The sequence below is a fragment of the Petaurus breviceps genome, unplaced genomic scaffold (assembly GCF_028583685.1).
Source record: "Petaurus breviceps papuanus isolate PSGF00001 unplaced genomic scaffold, PetGlider_PUasm1.0 67, whole genome shotgun sequence".
In the NCBI taxonomy this organism is placed as follows: domain Eukaryota; kingdom Metazoa; phylum Chordata; class Mammalia; order Diprotodontia; family Petauridae; genus Petaurus; species Petaurus breviceps.
Window position 1 is genome coordinate 2,655,828 of NW_027186446.1, and position 15,801 is coordinate 2,671,628.

The following is a 15,801-nucleotide window of genomic DNA, read 5'->3' on the forward strand; positions in this document are numbered from 1 at the left end:
ATTGCCTCTGGTATTCAGGCATAAGGATCCTGACACAGAATTGTTCCTCACTTTTTCTTGAGTGAGAACACAGCTTCCCATAGTCCAATGGGCCTTGTATGTCAGAGCTGAAAGGCATCTTAGGGATGACCATGTTCAACCTATTCATTTTCTACTGGATGGTATTTGAGATCTGCACAGGTGAAGGTATTAGAGCAAAATGGCATACTCCTGAGGGGTATGTTTGCTGACACATAGAGGCAGCACCTTTGTGGAAAGAGCTCTAGACAGTAAATCATGATACTAAGAGAGTCTGTGATAATTGAAGCATAGCAGATAGAGTGCTGGACTTGAGGTCTGGAAGACCTAAGTTCAGATCTCACATTTAATTGCTGTGTGGGCATGGGCAACTGACTCAAAGATTCTTTCTTCATTTATTTTTAAAAAATGAGGATGGGACAGCTAGGTGGCGCAGTGAATAGAACACCAGTTCTGGAGTCAGGAGGACCTGAGTTTAAATATGGCCTCAGACACTTGACACATACTAGCTGTGTGACCCTGGGCAAGTCACCTAACCCCAATTGCCTCATCAAAAAAAAATGAGGATAATAAAATTGTTAATATCCAGTACATGCAGAGAAGTGAGATAATATAAAGTGTCTTTCAAGTGTTGAAGCACTGTGCCAACATCTCTTGACTCCCTCTGTCTGGAAATGTCTGACCTTAGGCCTGTCTGAGTCTCAGCTTTCTCATCTGTAAAATGAGAGAACTGAACTAGCTAAGCTCTAAGGTCCATTTCCAGATCAGACATTTTATGGTTCTATGAATCTAAGTCTCATTCCTGTCATTCTACATTCAGTGATTCTAAGACTCCTCCCAGACCTATTCTATGGTTCTATGCCTGGAGAAGATGGGGTATTAAATTAATTTTCCACTTGAGTGATCTGAGTCTTCAAACCCTTCCTCCAAGGCCCAGGAGTCTGGGAGCAGCCTCAGGCAGAAGGCTTAGCTGAGAGTTATTCTCCCCCCCCCCCACCTCCCCTTGCCCTCTCCCACTCTTCTTTTTAATCATGCATCATCAGGCTTTACATATATATTTCAGTCTCTGGGCCAATTTAGTTTTGGTCCAGACCCAAAAGGTGCTGTATAATTTGCCAGGTTGATGTACTGACTAGCAATTTGGAATCAATTCCTAAGAGATGCAATGGATCTTCTCCCTTTGTGATTTTAGGACATATACTCAGGTGTATGGGAATGTCAAGATGACAGCCTTTTTTATTGTTAAGGGAGGCAATAGAGGGGTGGCTAAAGAAAAAGACACATATAGGAAATAGAAGAAAGAAGAAAGAACTGTTTCCATTTTAATCCAAGAGGTCTACAGAACCTGTTGCCATAAAATGCGAATTGTGTTCAGTTCCATATGACAAACATTGTTTTATAAAAACATGAATCCAGAAACTTTTTTTTTTCCAGTGCCTCAGCTTTAAAGGTAAATCAGTAGGGGTGGCCAGGTAGCACAGCAAGTAAGAGCACCGGCTCCAGTGTTGGGACGACCTGGAGATCAAATCCTGGGCTCAGACACTCAGCACCACACCCAGAAATAACTGGCCTTGTAACCTTGAGCAAGTTACTTAACCCCGATTGCTTAAAATAAAAAAATAAAAAAAGTAAATCAGTAGATCACAGACTGAGCTGGAGGGGACCTTGAAGATAAATATTAACCTTTTCTTAAAGATGAGGAAAACTGTAGCCCAGGGATGAAGGGAGTTAAACAAGGTTACACTGACAAAATATGATATAGAGGAAATTCAAACCTAAGTCCTTTCGCTCCACATTCTGTGATCTTCCCTACTCTTCCATTCTGCAAATTTCTGTTCTCCAATGACTTTCCTTGGGACCTAATAATGAGAATGGTAATAGGAAGTTTAGGCTAGGTTCCAGAAATAGGAGGAAGACTAGGCTACTGCAATATCTATCACTCTAGCAGTCTCAGCAGAGTTCAGGGGCTTATTGGGAAAAAGATCAATCTTTTGTAAATCCCAATTAACACCCACCCACCCACCAAGTGTGTGGCAATGGCCTGAGAGCAGCCTTGAATTTGAAATCTACCCCTTGCCAAGACAAACTTTGTTTACATAACAAACATGATGAATATACTAGTCTTCCAATTTTATAATTATTTTCAAATAAATCATATGCATATGTGTATGAATAGTCATATTTATATTGTGATATATATACTTATGTATATCTATATGTTTACATGTATGTATATTTATACATGCATGCATGTGAATTATGGGGTTTGATGGGATAGGAATATCAAAATACTTATTCTAAAACTAACTTCTAATCCTGGTTTCTATACTCTAATCCCAGGTTCTAATCCTGGGATTTGCTTCCAATTAACTGTGGTAATTTGGAAAATTTAAGTTTTCCTAACTGTATCTTAATCCCCTATTATGTAAAATTCTCTAAGGTCTCTCTCAGTTCTGTCACTCTATAATTACAAATGTTATACTTCCTTTTTTCCCCAAAATATATCAGTTTCTTTAAAGAATCACCCTTTGTCTCTTATTGGGCCTAAGCATTCATTTACATGTGTCCCTTGGAGATGGATCTTCCCATATTCACATAGAAAAGTAGTCTGACTTCAACAGACTTTCTCACCAACCTATCAGACAGAGGGTTACCTGAGGATAAGGCATCAAAGCTCTACATTGTTGGACGATGAGCACTGGGTGTTGGCAGGGGCAATAATAATAATCACATCAATGCCATGCATTTATGAAACATTTTCCTTCCGAGGAGTAATATGGCCTGAAGGCTCTGTTCACAAAGACCAGTTTGTGTGGTGAGTCCCAAGTTGTGGCATTATAAATGAGAACTGGAACCAATGTACCCTGGGATCCTTTACCTGAAAAACTAACCCTCAACTTTTGCGTCAGCTGCAATGGGAATTCATTTGGATTTCGAGAGAAAAGTCATGAGTTCCCTCTGGCATTTCCCTCTGGTCTCAGTGACCATGGGTAAGGCACTTCCTATCACTTGGCCTGATTCCTCATATGTAAATTAAGATATTGAGCTAAATGAACTTTAAACTTGTCTTCTAGCTTCAATATTCTGGTATTCTTTGTTATTCGTTCAATTAACCAAGGTATTTATCTTTTTATAATTTTTTTAAAAGAATTCTGAGGCAAATTTCCATTTCCCACTGCTACTTATTCCCATACCCTTATGTCAAGTCACTTCAAACCTCCCTCTATAGTCCATATTCTCCTATGCTCCATAGTTAGCTCCATTGGACCCACTAGAATCCATCCTCTATTGGTAACAAAATTTTATCTCATGTTATGTCTCTTTATCAAACATTTTCAAACTTTCAGAACTCACTGAAACCTGTCTCTGTCAAGAAGACATTGTGACCTTCACCACTCTCTGCAGTATTGGATATTCTTTCTCTCATGTCTTAAGACATTGGACCAGAAGAAGAACTAGGCATATTCCTGGTTCCTCAAAGATACTTCTATATAATCCTCTCAGTACCGTACATAGCTCAGTAATCTCTCCTTCTTTGAGATTCATTTGATCTGTATATATTACCACATCTGGATTCTTGTCACAATGTTTTCATTATCCCTCCATTCTTAAGGAGTTTAATATGTGACTTGTAGTCTTCATTTCTACCTTAACACAAGCTCTGGTTATCAGGGGCTTCTATATACCTATTAATGTCCTCTTGACCTTGACTTCCCAGACCATTAGTTGGGCTCAGCACCCATAATTTGCATCTTCACTTCACATCTCTTATAGCTGATGAGATAGTCACATCTTAGACCTCACCTTCACTCTTAACTGGTCTAGCTCCATTATCATGAATACTCAAATTTCTCTCTCTCATCATATCCTTATATCTTAATATTTCAGGTTCTATTCTTCACCTACGCCATGACCTTTAGCACTTCCATTCTTCCTTATTTTGTGTCCTTAATCCTCTGACCTTTCTTCCCTTTGCTGTTCTAACCTTATGGTTGAAGAATCAAATTAGATGAGATCTACCACCTTTGGGTTCTTTGTTCCCTCTACTATTATCATACATGACTTGGTAACCCTAAACCATGTATTACCCCCCACCAATCGTCTTAGCTATTTCTACTCATATATTACTGAATATCACGAGAAAGTGTCACAAAAGCAGACTGACAAGTTCAAGCACAAATCTATATTATTTAAATGTAACTGGGATCTTACTATGGCAGAAAATCTTGCAGTTCTCTTGTGCTCACCTCTTGTCTTTCCATCTCATTAGAGAACCTTGACCCTTAAGTGAGAAAATGAAGACAATTCATGAGGAGTTCCATCTTCCATATTTCACAATTCAAAACAAACACACGCAGACATGTATATATGATGTGTGCAAGTATGTGTGTAAATATATAGTGCTCTGCAAACCCATGAAAGTCTAGATTCTATTATTACTAATAATAATGACAAAAATGATGATGATGGTGAAGATGATGATAAGTCCAAAACTGGGAGAAAATCATGAAACTGTTCTGATTAGTTCTGTTACATAATCTCAACTAATTCTTTTATACCTAATTTATCCATTATCTCATTCACAATAGTGGTTTTTCTGAACCTTTTCATCCTACCTCATATTTCAATGAAAAAGAATCAAAGCCATTTTCCAGGATGCTTTCTACCACTGTCTTCTCATTCAACTCTGCCCCACAGTAAGACATGTTCCTTCTTCTTATCAAGGTGACCCCTGCTACATGCCCTGGTAATCCCATTCTATCACATATTCTCCTACAGAATGTCTCATCTCTCTCGCTTACCTTCAATCTCTCCTTATCTACTTGCTACTTCCCTAATACCTACACACATTTCCATTTATACCCATTTCTTTAAAAATTCTCAATTGACCTATCCAACTGAACTGTCTATAATTTAATATTTCTCCTTCCTTTTATGACTAAGGTCCTTAAGAAGACTTCTACAATCAATATCTTCACTTCCTTTAATTCTGTTTTTAATTCTCTGCATTCTGGCTTCTGACCTCATCTTCCAGTTGAAATTTCCTTCTCTCCAATAGAACAAATGATTTCTTAATTGCCAAATCTAACAGCTTTTGGGTTTTTTTTTTCAATCTTCATCTTTCTTGACCTCTCCTCAGCTTTTGACACTCTTACTAAACATCTTTTGAAACTTTTTTCTCTCTACATTTTCATAGCACTGCTGTCTCCTGGTTTGTTTGTTTTTTTTTTTCTCCTGTCTAACTCCCACATTTCAGCCCACTTCACTGGATTTTCATCCAGACCACATCTAGCAATCCAGGATATTGCCAAGGTTCTCTCCTAAACTCTCTTTACTTCTCCTTATGCAGTATTTCAGTTGGGAAACTCATCAACCCTTTTGGATTCAATTATAATGTGTAGGTAGATGATTTGCCGACTTATTTGTCAAGCAGTGACCTCTCAGTTGACCTCCAATCTCACATCCCCAACTGCCTATAAACATCACAAATTTGATGTCCCATGGACATCTTAAACTCAACATACCAAACCCTCTCCTCTTCTTACTGTTACTGTAGAAGGGGCCATCATCCTTGCAACTTTGGTGTCATCCTCAAATTTTCACCTTCTGGCTTACCTTTCATATCCAAAAAATTCCAGGTCTGTCAATGTTCCTTTCATAATTTCTCTCATAAAAATTTACCTTATCTCCTCTGATACTAACACAACCAAGGTGTGCAGATCCAAATTGCCTATGCCTGGACTGTTAAAATAGACTGCTGCTTTTTACCCTGCTTCCTGTCTCTCCCCATTCCTTTCCATCTTCCATTTGGCCATCAAAGTGGTCCTCCTAAACACAAATCTGACTATGTCACACAACTACTCACATTCAATCAACTCCAGTGGCTCCATATTGCACCCAGGATAAAATATAAAATTTTTTGCTTAATTTTCAAAGTCCTTCATAACTTGGTCTTTTCAATTTTCTGTCTTCTTATGATTTGAGCCCTATCCTTCCCTTCATACTCTGCAATGCAGTGACCCTGGACTCTTTCCTCTTCCCTGTAACAGATATTCCCTCTCAAATCTGTGGCTATTCTCACTGGTTGTCTTCCATCCCTAGAACTCAGTTCATTCTCATCCCTATCTCTTGGATTACCTGGCTTCCTTCAAGTTCCAACTAAAATATCGACTCTTTTTTTTTAACATTTGGGAAAAATATAAGATTTTTATTGACAACCCTAGATTTCCTCCTTTCCCCCCTTCCCCCTTCCTCTCCAAGAAACCCATTCTTTACAACAAATAATAGAAAAAAATTTAGTAAAACCAATTAATACATAAACGAAATGACATATATAAAGTCTCATCCCCATAGCCCCAGCATTTTTTTAGCATTAAAAAAATTTATTCATTTATTTATTTATTTATTTTCAACATTCATTTCCACAAGATTTTGAGTTACATATTTTCTCCCCATCTCTCCCCTAACCCCCCCCCCCCCATTACAAGATAGCAAGCCTCTTGAATGCCTCTTGTCCAATCTGGTGTTATATCTTCTCCCATCCCCCCAACTTTCTTGTAGGACCAGATGTATTTCTATACCCCATTGCCTACATAATGCATTTCCTGGATGCATATGAAAATAATTTTTAACATTTGTTTTTAAAACTTTGAGTTCCAGATTCTTTCCCTCATTTCCTCCTAACCCACCCCGACTGACAAGAAAAGCAATTCAATACAAATTGTCCTGTGTAGTTACACAAAACATTACCATAGGAGTGATATTGTGAAAGGCCATCCTATCCCATTCCACCCATTTATTTTATTTTCTCCTTTGACCCTGTCCCTTTTCAAAAGTGTTTGCTTATAACTACCTTCTCCCTCAATCTGCCCTCCTTTCTATCATCTTCCCTCTTATCCCATTTCCCCCTAATTTCCTGTAGGGTAAGAGACCCAATTGAATGTGTATGTTATTCCCTCCTTAAGCCAAATAAAATGATGGTAAGGATGACTCATTCCCTTTCACCTTCCTGCTTTTGCCCTCCATTGTAACAGTTTTCTCTTGCCTCTTTTCTATATCTCCCTTTCTCCTCCAAATATAATCCTGTCTTGCCTTTTCATTTTATTTTTTAGATATCATCCCTTCATATTCAAATGATTCTGTACCCTCTGGCTATGTATATATGCACACACACATACAAACATATGTCCATACATACACCATCCTATACATACATATATATGTAGGCGTATGTGTGTGTGTGTGTATTTTCCCTTCAACTATCCTAATACTGAGAAAAGTCTCATGAGTTACTATTATCATTTTTCCATGTAGGAATATGAATAGTTCAACTTTAATCAGTTCCTTGTGATTTCTTTTTCCCGTTTACCTTCTCATGCTTCTCTTGTTTTTTGTATTTGAAAGTCAAATGTTTCTGTTCAGCTCCAGTTTTTTTCATCAAGAATGCTTGAAAGTCCTCTATTTCATTGAATTACCATATTTTCCTCTGAAGCATTATACCCAGTTTTGCTGGGTAGGTGATACTTGGTTTTAAACCTAGCTCCTTTGACCTCTAGAATATCATATTCCAAGTCCTTTGATCCCTTAATGTCAAAGTTGTTAGATCTTTGTGTTATCCTGATTGTGTTTCCATAGTACTCAAATTGCTTTTTCCTAACAGCTTGTAGTATTTTCTCCTTGACCCAGGATCTCTGGAATTTGGCTATAATATTCTTAGGAGTTTTCTTGTGGGGGTCTTTTACTAGAGGCAATAGGTGAATTCTTTCAATTTCTATTTTGCCCTCTGGTTCTAAAATATCGAGGTAGTTTTCCTTGATAATTTTTCAAAAGATGGTGTCTAGGCTCTTTTTTCAATCATGGCTTTGAGGTAGTCCAATAATTTTTAAACTATCTTTCCTGAATCTATTTTCCAGGTCAGTGTTTTTTTTTTTTTTTCCAATGAGGCGATTTCACTTTGCCTTCTATTTTTTCATTCATTTGGATATGTTTTATAGTATCTTGACTTCCCATAAAGTCATTAGCTTCCATTTCCTCTAATCTAATTTTGAAGGAATTATTATCTTCAGTGAGTTTTTGAAGTACCTTTTCCATCTGGCAAATTCTACTTTTTAAGGCATTCTTCTCCTCATTGACTTTTTGGGAATCTTTTGCCATTTGAGTTAATCTATTTTTTAATATGTTATTTTCTTCAGTGTTTTGGGGTTTCTCCTTTAGCAGACTGTTGACCTGCTTTTCATGATTTTCTTGCCTCATTCTCATTTCTCTTCCCAATTTTTCCTCCACTTCTCTTACTTGATTTTCAAAATCCTCTTGAGCTCCTCCATGGCCTGTGACCAATTCATAATTTTCTTGGAGACTTTTGATGCAGGAGTTTTGACTTTGTTGTCTTCTTCTGGTTCTATGTTTTGATCATCTTTGACATCAAAAAATGATTCTATGGTTTGATTATGCTTCCTCTGCTTGCTCATCGTGCCAGACAATTACTTTACTTTTGAGTTCTTTGCCACAGGAGAACCCTGCTTCCAGAGTGGAGAGTGCTTTGTCCCAAATTTCTGGGGTTTTGTGCAGCTATTGTCAGGTTTTTTTTTTCTAGGCACTTGCCTCAGAACTGTGAGGATGACTGCCTTTCCACAGTCTTAACAAGCTCTACCATGATAGCATTCCTCACCCTGGGACTGAAACCCAAGACTGCGAGCCAGATCCAAGCAGGTCAAAGCAAGAGGAATTACCCTCTGAATGATTGCTTGATCTCCCTACAATCCTGGAGGTCAGGAGTAAGTCATGCAGTGGCAGCAGCAGCTACTGCCACTACCTCTGCCACCCTGGGGGCAGTGGCCCATCTGTGCTCTTTTCTCCCCTAGTTCCAACACAGGTCCCCACCAACCTTCTACTTTCTCTTTGGCATTTATGGGTTGAAAAGTCTGGAAACCACCACAAATGCCAGTGGTTCACTCTCCTGAAACCTGCTGTGGGCAGTCTGTGCAACAAGTCTGGGCCAGTGCAACTCATAAAGGACTGTGCTCCGCTCCCAGTTCTATGCTATCGATCCTTCTTGTTGGCCTGCTGTAGCAGCAAGCACCACAGCATCTCCAGGGTGGCTGCCAACATGGGTTCTTAGATCTGCTTTTCTAAGGAAAGCAACTCAAAATGGGTTAACAATCTTGCTTTAATCAATCAAACATATCATTTACCTAATTCAGGGGAAAAAGTCAGCACCCCGAACTTCAGAGTATAGAGAGGTTACAAGCAGAAGTTACAAGAAGACAGAGTAACAAACAGATCAAGCAGACAGGCCTCCAACTGTCCAACCATTACATCCTTTCCTAGTCAGTTACCAGAGAGGGAAGCAGCAACATCTGGGTTTTTCCAAAGCCGGGGGTCTCTCCCTGCCTGCCCAGAGTCTCTCTGATCAAATCACACAACACTTCTCAAAGTGAGCCCCAAAGCAAAGCTTCACAACAGGGTTTGTATAGCCTTCAGCTGGCTCAGAGGATGTAACCCTCTAGACCAACTGCCCAATCACAAAGTATCTCCTGAAAAACAAGCCTCTCACCACAGGCTCCAGGTGCACTTAAGCTATCAAAGGGCCTAGAGGCAGGGAAGATCTTAAAAATTTACATTCCTATAACACCTGCTAGGCTGCCTTCAGCAGGAGATTTGTTTCTCTCTGTCACTTTGTGGATTCTGTAGCTCTAGAATTTGCTTAGAGTCATTTTTTTAAAGGTATTGGGGGTGGTTGCAATGGGAGCTCAAACAAGTTCCTGCTTTTACTCAGCTATCTTGTCTCCACCTCCTAAAGTATCACCTCCTACAAGAAGATTTTCCTAGTTTTCCTTAACCTTAGTGCCTCCTCTGTTGAATATTTGTAATTATCTTATATTCATCCTGTTTTTACATAAAACTATTTTATTTCCCCTATTAGACTTTCAGATCCTTGAGAACAGTGACTGTTTTAGACCTTTCTTTGCATCCTCAGTGTTTAGCACACAGTAGGTGCTTAATAAATGTTATATGACTTTGCAAAACATTTCCTGATTCCCCCCAATAGCGCCTATGTTTGTATATGTTAAATCTCCTATTTGAAGACATGTACTTTTTGTTTTTACTTCCCTTGTCCTTGTATCCCAGCACCTTGCACATAATAGATGCTTAATACATGTCTATTGGATTAGATTGAATTTAATTAATATATCCTCTCTCTCACTTTCATATGATAATTCTAACTAACATTTTCTGTGGGGTGCCCCAGGAATAACAAAGTACTTTTCTCACAACAATCATAAGATGATAGGTTTACACCTGGAAGCAGACCTTAACATCCCTTAATGTGACCCCTTTATTTTCCCTGATAGGAGACTGAAGTCTTTTGTTTCTTCTTCTTCTTCTTCTTCTTCTTCTTCTTCTTCTTCTTCTTCTTCATCTTCTTCTTCTTCTTCTTCTTCTTCTTCTTCTTCTTCTTCTTCCTCTTCTTCTCCTTCTTTCTTCTTCTTTTTCTTCCTCTTCCTCCTCCTATTCTTCTTCTTCTGTTAAGTGACTTGCCCTGGGTCACACAGTTCAGTGTTTGAAGCCAGATTTGAACTCAGGTCCTCCTGCATCCAGGGCTGGTATAAACCAAAGTCTTTCAGTGGCCAAAGCAATCAAGTTTTGCTATGGACAGATAGGCCTAACAGAGGCAAGAATGTAGATTGTCTGAGTGGACAATAAAAATTTTGTTTCCTTAAATTACCTTCTGTTGTGGTACAAATTCATTTCTATGCTAAGCTAGAGATATCCCTGGAGAATATCTAATAATAAATTAGTTATCTTGGGCTTCGATCCCTACCTCGAGAGAGAGTTAAGAAAAGAAATTTAAAAAATCAGTTTTGGAGGGAATGGAGAACTGTTCCTGGCTTTTGTTAGCTGAGTATCTTGGCTATGATGAAAAAGCTATAAACTTACCCATTTTAGGGAGAGGTTCTAGCCAACATACCCTCATAGACTGTCACTGAGATGATCTGAATTTGGCCTTGAAGAGCTGAGCCCAAAAGCCAGCGATGGGGACCAACTCATAGCAGAGACTACAAGCTCAGCAAAAGCTAGAATAGCATTCAATTCATACTGAATACTCTGCAATTTCCATGGAGTACAGTATATGGAGGCACAACAAGATGATCAAAGCAATATACCACTAGTGACTATTCACAGAAATCATCATGAAACCATTGTGGATTGATCATGATACTTGTAGGTACCGGTGGCAGTGTGTCTACCCAGGTCCAGTACATGTAATGCTATAATATCATCAGAAGATATTAGTAATCCTGGAGTATACAAAAGGTAATTGTATATCTACACTTATGTGTCTTGCCCTCATGGGTTCTGCCTCTGCAGATCCTTCATGCGTATATGCTATATGTGTTCACTCTCCCTACTGGCAGTGTGGAAGGAATTCAAATCACGAGTTTGTTACTATGCTTTCTCATTAAGTGACTCTGCTTTGAACTAATTGTGTGATCAAAGGGGAAAAACTCAGTGGAGGCTTGTGAATTATGGTTTTAAGGGGGTATGAGCCTACAGATTACCTTGAACCCATGATAGTTATTCTGAGGGCCTTGCATATATGTGTAGTAAGGGGAGTGGAGTCATTTGTAATATACATATGAGGAATCAGTTCAGAGAGGTTAAAAAATTGACCAGGAACATATAAATAATATGTGACATAATTAGGATTTGAATTGATTCTCTTAACTCCAAATCTACCCTTTCATCATCTTCCCCCTTTGTTAAATATTTTTTCCATGATGATCAAAATTCCCACTTTTCAGATGGACAAACTGAGGCATAAATAGAGAAAATTACTTGCCCAAGCCCATGGAAACAATAAGAATTGCAGGTAAGACCTGAGCTGATTTCTCCTAGTTCCAAGTCCTTTGTGCTTTCTGTCCCACTGGGAGGTCCCCCTCCTCCCCATCCTACCAGTCTTCCCATTCATTGATGTCTTAGGAGGGGAGGAAAACTAAGCATGCAAAGGAATGTAGAGACCCAGGAACATACTTCAAACAGAGAAAACCAAATATTCCTGTTGGTTCACATTTAACCCTAACTAATAGGTTCACTCTCTCCTCCTCAAATAAATCATAATGTATTTTCAATTAGTTTGCACGTTCACTTGCTGCTGTCCTGAATAATTAGGAAAACAATTCACATTCCACCAGGAGATGATATGAAGTGTTATCCCTGTGATAATTAGCAAGCTGCAGTTCAGGCTCCCCTGTTCCCCCTGGGTCAGCAGGGCATAGAGGAGGACACCAGGAGAGCATTAATGAGCTCTCATTGAAGATGTTAAAAAGCTTGTATTGATCTGTTTGTCCAAGAAGGGAGATATTTAAGCCTCTCTGCTGAGGGCAGGAGAGAGAGAGATCCCTATCACAAAACCTTTTAGACAAACCCTTCTGTTCCTGCCTTCCAGATGGCTTCAGCTCAGTGTTGGCTTCTGGAGGTCATACTTTGAAATTTTCATAACATTGCTTGGTCTCACTTCTATTTGTTTTCCAAACTTATGTGTTTTCATGTATGTTTGAATTTGAAAGTGTGTGTCTGTGTGTGAATATGTGAAAGCTTGTATGTGTGCATATGTGTGAGAGTATTTAAGAAAAGAATCCACTCTCTGTATTCCTTCATGGCAGGTTCTCTTAGAATAGAGCCGAACCTGGTCTGTGGTAAGAGTAATTCTGGGGTGGCCAGATCAATACAGATTATATTTACACTGACCTAAGCCCTCTGACCTTTATTGAGACAAACAAAGAAGCCTGGTAAAATTGAAAGAAGATCAGACTTAAGGTCAAGAGGCCTAAGTTCTAAATCTGACTTTACAGTTGATTTCCTCTAAGTCCATGAAAAATTCACTTCCTCTTTTTAAGCTTCAGTTTTCTCATTTTTTAAATAAAGGGGTCGTGCTGGGGGCTCTCTAAGATGACTTTAAGTACCAAAACTCTAGTATTTTAACCTAACGAACTATTCCTGGGCAGGGGACATAACTTGGGGGAATCTTATTAATGGTTCTGGTTCAGGCTCTCTCTGCCATTTTATTACTGTACAAGTTTGGATAAATTACTTCGATTCTCTTGGTCTCTGTTTCCCCATCTATAAAATGAGGGATTAGGCTAGATGCATTTTTAAGATCTTTTCCAATTCTAAGGTTATGTGATTCTGTGATCAATAGGGATGTTTGTGGTTCCAAAAACTAAAGTTTGTCTATTTGGATACTGTCATGGCAAAAAAAAGAGGGACCATGAGAATTTCATAGCAATCAATTAACAAGCATTAAACAAGGGACTGGGTCTATAAAGACAACATGAAGAGAGATGATATAGAGATACAGATATATGCATATGCATGCATAATAATACATAATGCATATATGTATATATGCTTATATGTCAGTGTGTATGTGTATATGTATTGTCTTTGCGTGTATATGTGTATACACATATGCAATGCATACATCAGTATGCATACATACATGTGTATGTGTCAGTTTGAACAAAACAAATACAAAATAATTATAAGGTAGTATAGGGACAGATAGAGCTCCAGTAGTTGCAGGAATCAGCTTTCTTTGCTTGGTAAGCTCCTTGTAGTCTAAGAAACCCTGTCTCACAATTCAAATTAAAACATCTGATGCCACTACCTTTTGCATCGTTTAAGGTTCAACACTATTTTTACCTCCTCTAAGAAATTTTACCTACTGAGTTCAGCTGACCCTGATTTTTTTTTCCTTCTCTGACTTCCTATAGTTCTTATTGCTTGTGTTGAACATTTGGTACAAAATTCTAACTGTTTTCTAGCAGTTATCCTTTATAAATAGGTCCTCTCTTCAAAACAACTGAATTCCTGAAGGAAAGAGATTTATGTAGGGTGTCCCAAAAATCTTAGTGTAGTCTTAAACCTGGCACTTAAAAAAAGAGGATAGCCTAAAACTACATCACAAAACTCACTGCAAAGCTGTGCAGAAGCATAGTTTAAAACTGCACTAATGCTTTGTATATTTTTCATCTCTCTTGCAATTAAGTACATAGTAGGTGTTCCATGAGTATGTGGTGTCTAAGAATTAGAGTCTTGGTATTATGTACTTGAAGCAGCATTTGTGGTGTGGGTCCTGGCCTTACCATCCTGTCATCTGCTAATGCTCTCACCCATTATCCTCCCTGACCTGCTTCTGGCTTGAAATTGCAAGTGGTACCAGAATAAGGTATCAACATATTCTGTTTTCCCTTTTGATTCCAAGAACAAGCTTAACTGAAATAACCTGGGTTCAATGGACAAACAGGCATGAATGAAATCAGATCTGCCCCAGTCCCTAGAAAAGAATACCCCATTCCCACTATTCTCTGGGCCAGTAAAAATGTTGTTCTTTCCCTGACCAGGGTGACTCTACAGAAGAACCACCCTGCCTGGCAAACTCTGTAAACTTTGCTTTGGTTTACAAATTTCTGGTCCAGTGACATGATTACTCCTGTCTCCCCTCAATGGGTTCAAGGAGCTGTTCGGAAAACATTTGACCACAGGCAAATTATTTTGCCTTTCAAAACTTCAGTTTCCTAATCTTTAATACTTTGACTACCTCACAGGTTTGTGGTAAAGAAAGCATTTTTTAAACATTTGATGCAATTGGTGCACTATTACTAATTTCTTTAAGTTGTTTCTTTGTTTATTTTGAAGTTGGCTGAAAGAAATAACACAAAAATTTAATGAGTTTTTGTCTGGGGAAAAAGTCTCTGAAATCTTTTTTTCAATTCATTCAACAAACAGTGGTTAAATTTCTGCTATATTCAAAGCAAAGTAGTCTATGTAGGGAAAAGAGTCTGTACTGGTCAGAAGGGCCAAGTTCAAGACTTTCTGCTGCTACTGATTAGTTGTGTGTCCTTGGGCCAATTACTTCTCTCTGGGTCTTATTTCATTTGTAATGAAAATGAGTAAGTAGGACAAGATTTGTGGTTTCTATCTTTAAAAAAAATACTGTTGAGAAAATGCAAAAGGACAAAATGACAGTGCTCTGTGTGTTAGGTGAATTTGCTGATCCTTTGTAATAAATCTGGCTTTGTGGCCTCAAGACACTGAAACACATTGAATTGGAAGTCATTGAACTGTATGGTATCTAAGGTTCCCAAAGCTTCTGACATTCAAAAAAGAATTTCTGTGCAAATAGAATGCTTGTAGAGGATAGAGTTGGTGAAGAATCTAGAAGGTACATTGCATGAATTGGAAGAGGGCAGGATGTTTGGAAAGTTAGAAATGAAATGAAAATGTAATGAAAGTCTAAACAGTATAAGTTTTGTTCCATAGGCAATATAGCATGATTGAATGATTTTTTTCTTAAGAGGGACTGTGAGGGAGGGACTGGATAAGGGAGAAACTTTGATGCAGGGAGAATAATTAGGAAACTCTTACAAACATCCAGACAAAAGATGTTGTGACTGTCAGTGGAGAGGACAGATGGGAAAGAAAATATGGAGCAAGAAGTAACATAGCAGGGAGCCAAGATAGTGGAGTAGAAGCAGGAAAATGTGGGAGCTCCTGCACCTACAACCTCCAATACCTGTAACATATGACTCCAAACAAATTTTAGAGCTACAGAAACCGCAAAATTGACAGAGAGAAATAAATCTCCCAATGAAGACAGCACAGCAGGCTAACAGGAAGGGTCTATTGCACCAAGCTGGGAGGAAAGCACAGTCTCACAAGAACCGAGTGGGTATGGACCAGGAAGCTCCAACAAGCGGCCCAGACTGGCCACAGCAGACT

The 15,801-nt window shown here is 38.6% G+C and overlaps 1 long non-coding RNA gene across 2 annotated transcripts in view; it reads right to left on the reverse strand.

Moving 5' to 3' along the window:
* Positions 1-15,801, reverse strand: part of LOC138173923 (uncharacterized) — a 331,839-nt gene that overhangs the window by 98,375 nt on the left and 217,663 nt on the right. For both annotated transcript variants that reach the window (XR_011171576.1, XR_011171575.1), the window contains exons 3-4: positions 4,231-4,300; positions 1,794-1,877 (exon numbers count right to left, since the gene is read on the reverse strand). This is a non-coding gene — a long non-coding RNA (uncharacterized lncRNA). The remainder of the gene's footprint in view (positions 1-1,793; positions 1,878-4,230; positions 4,301-15,801) is intronic.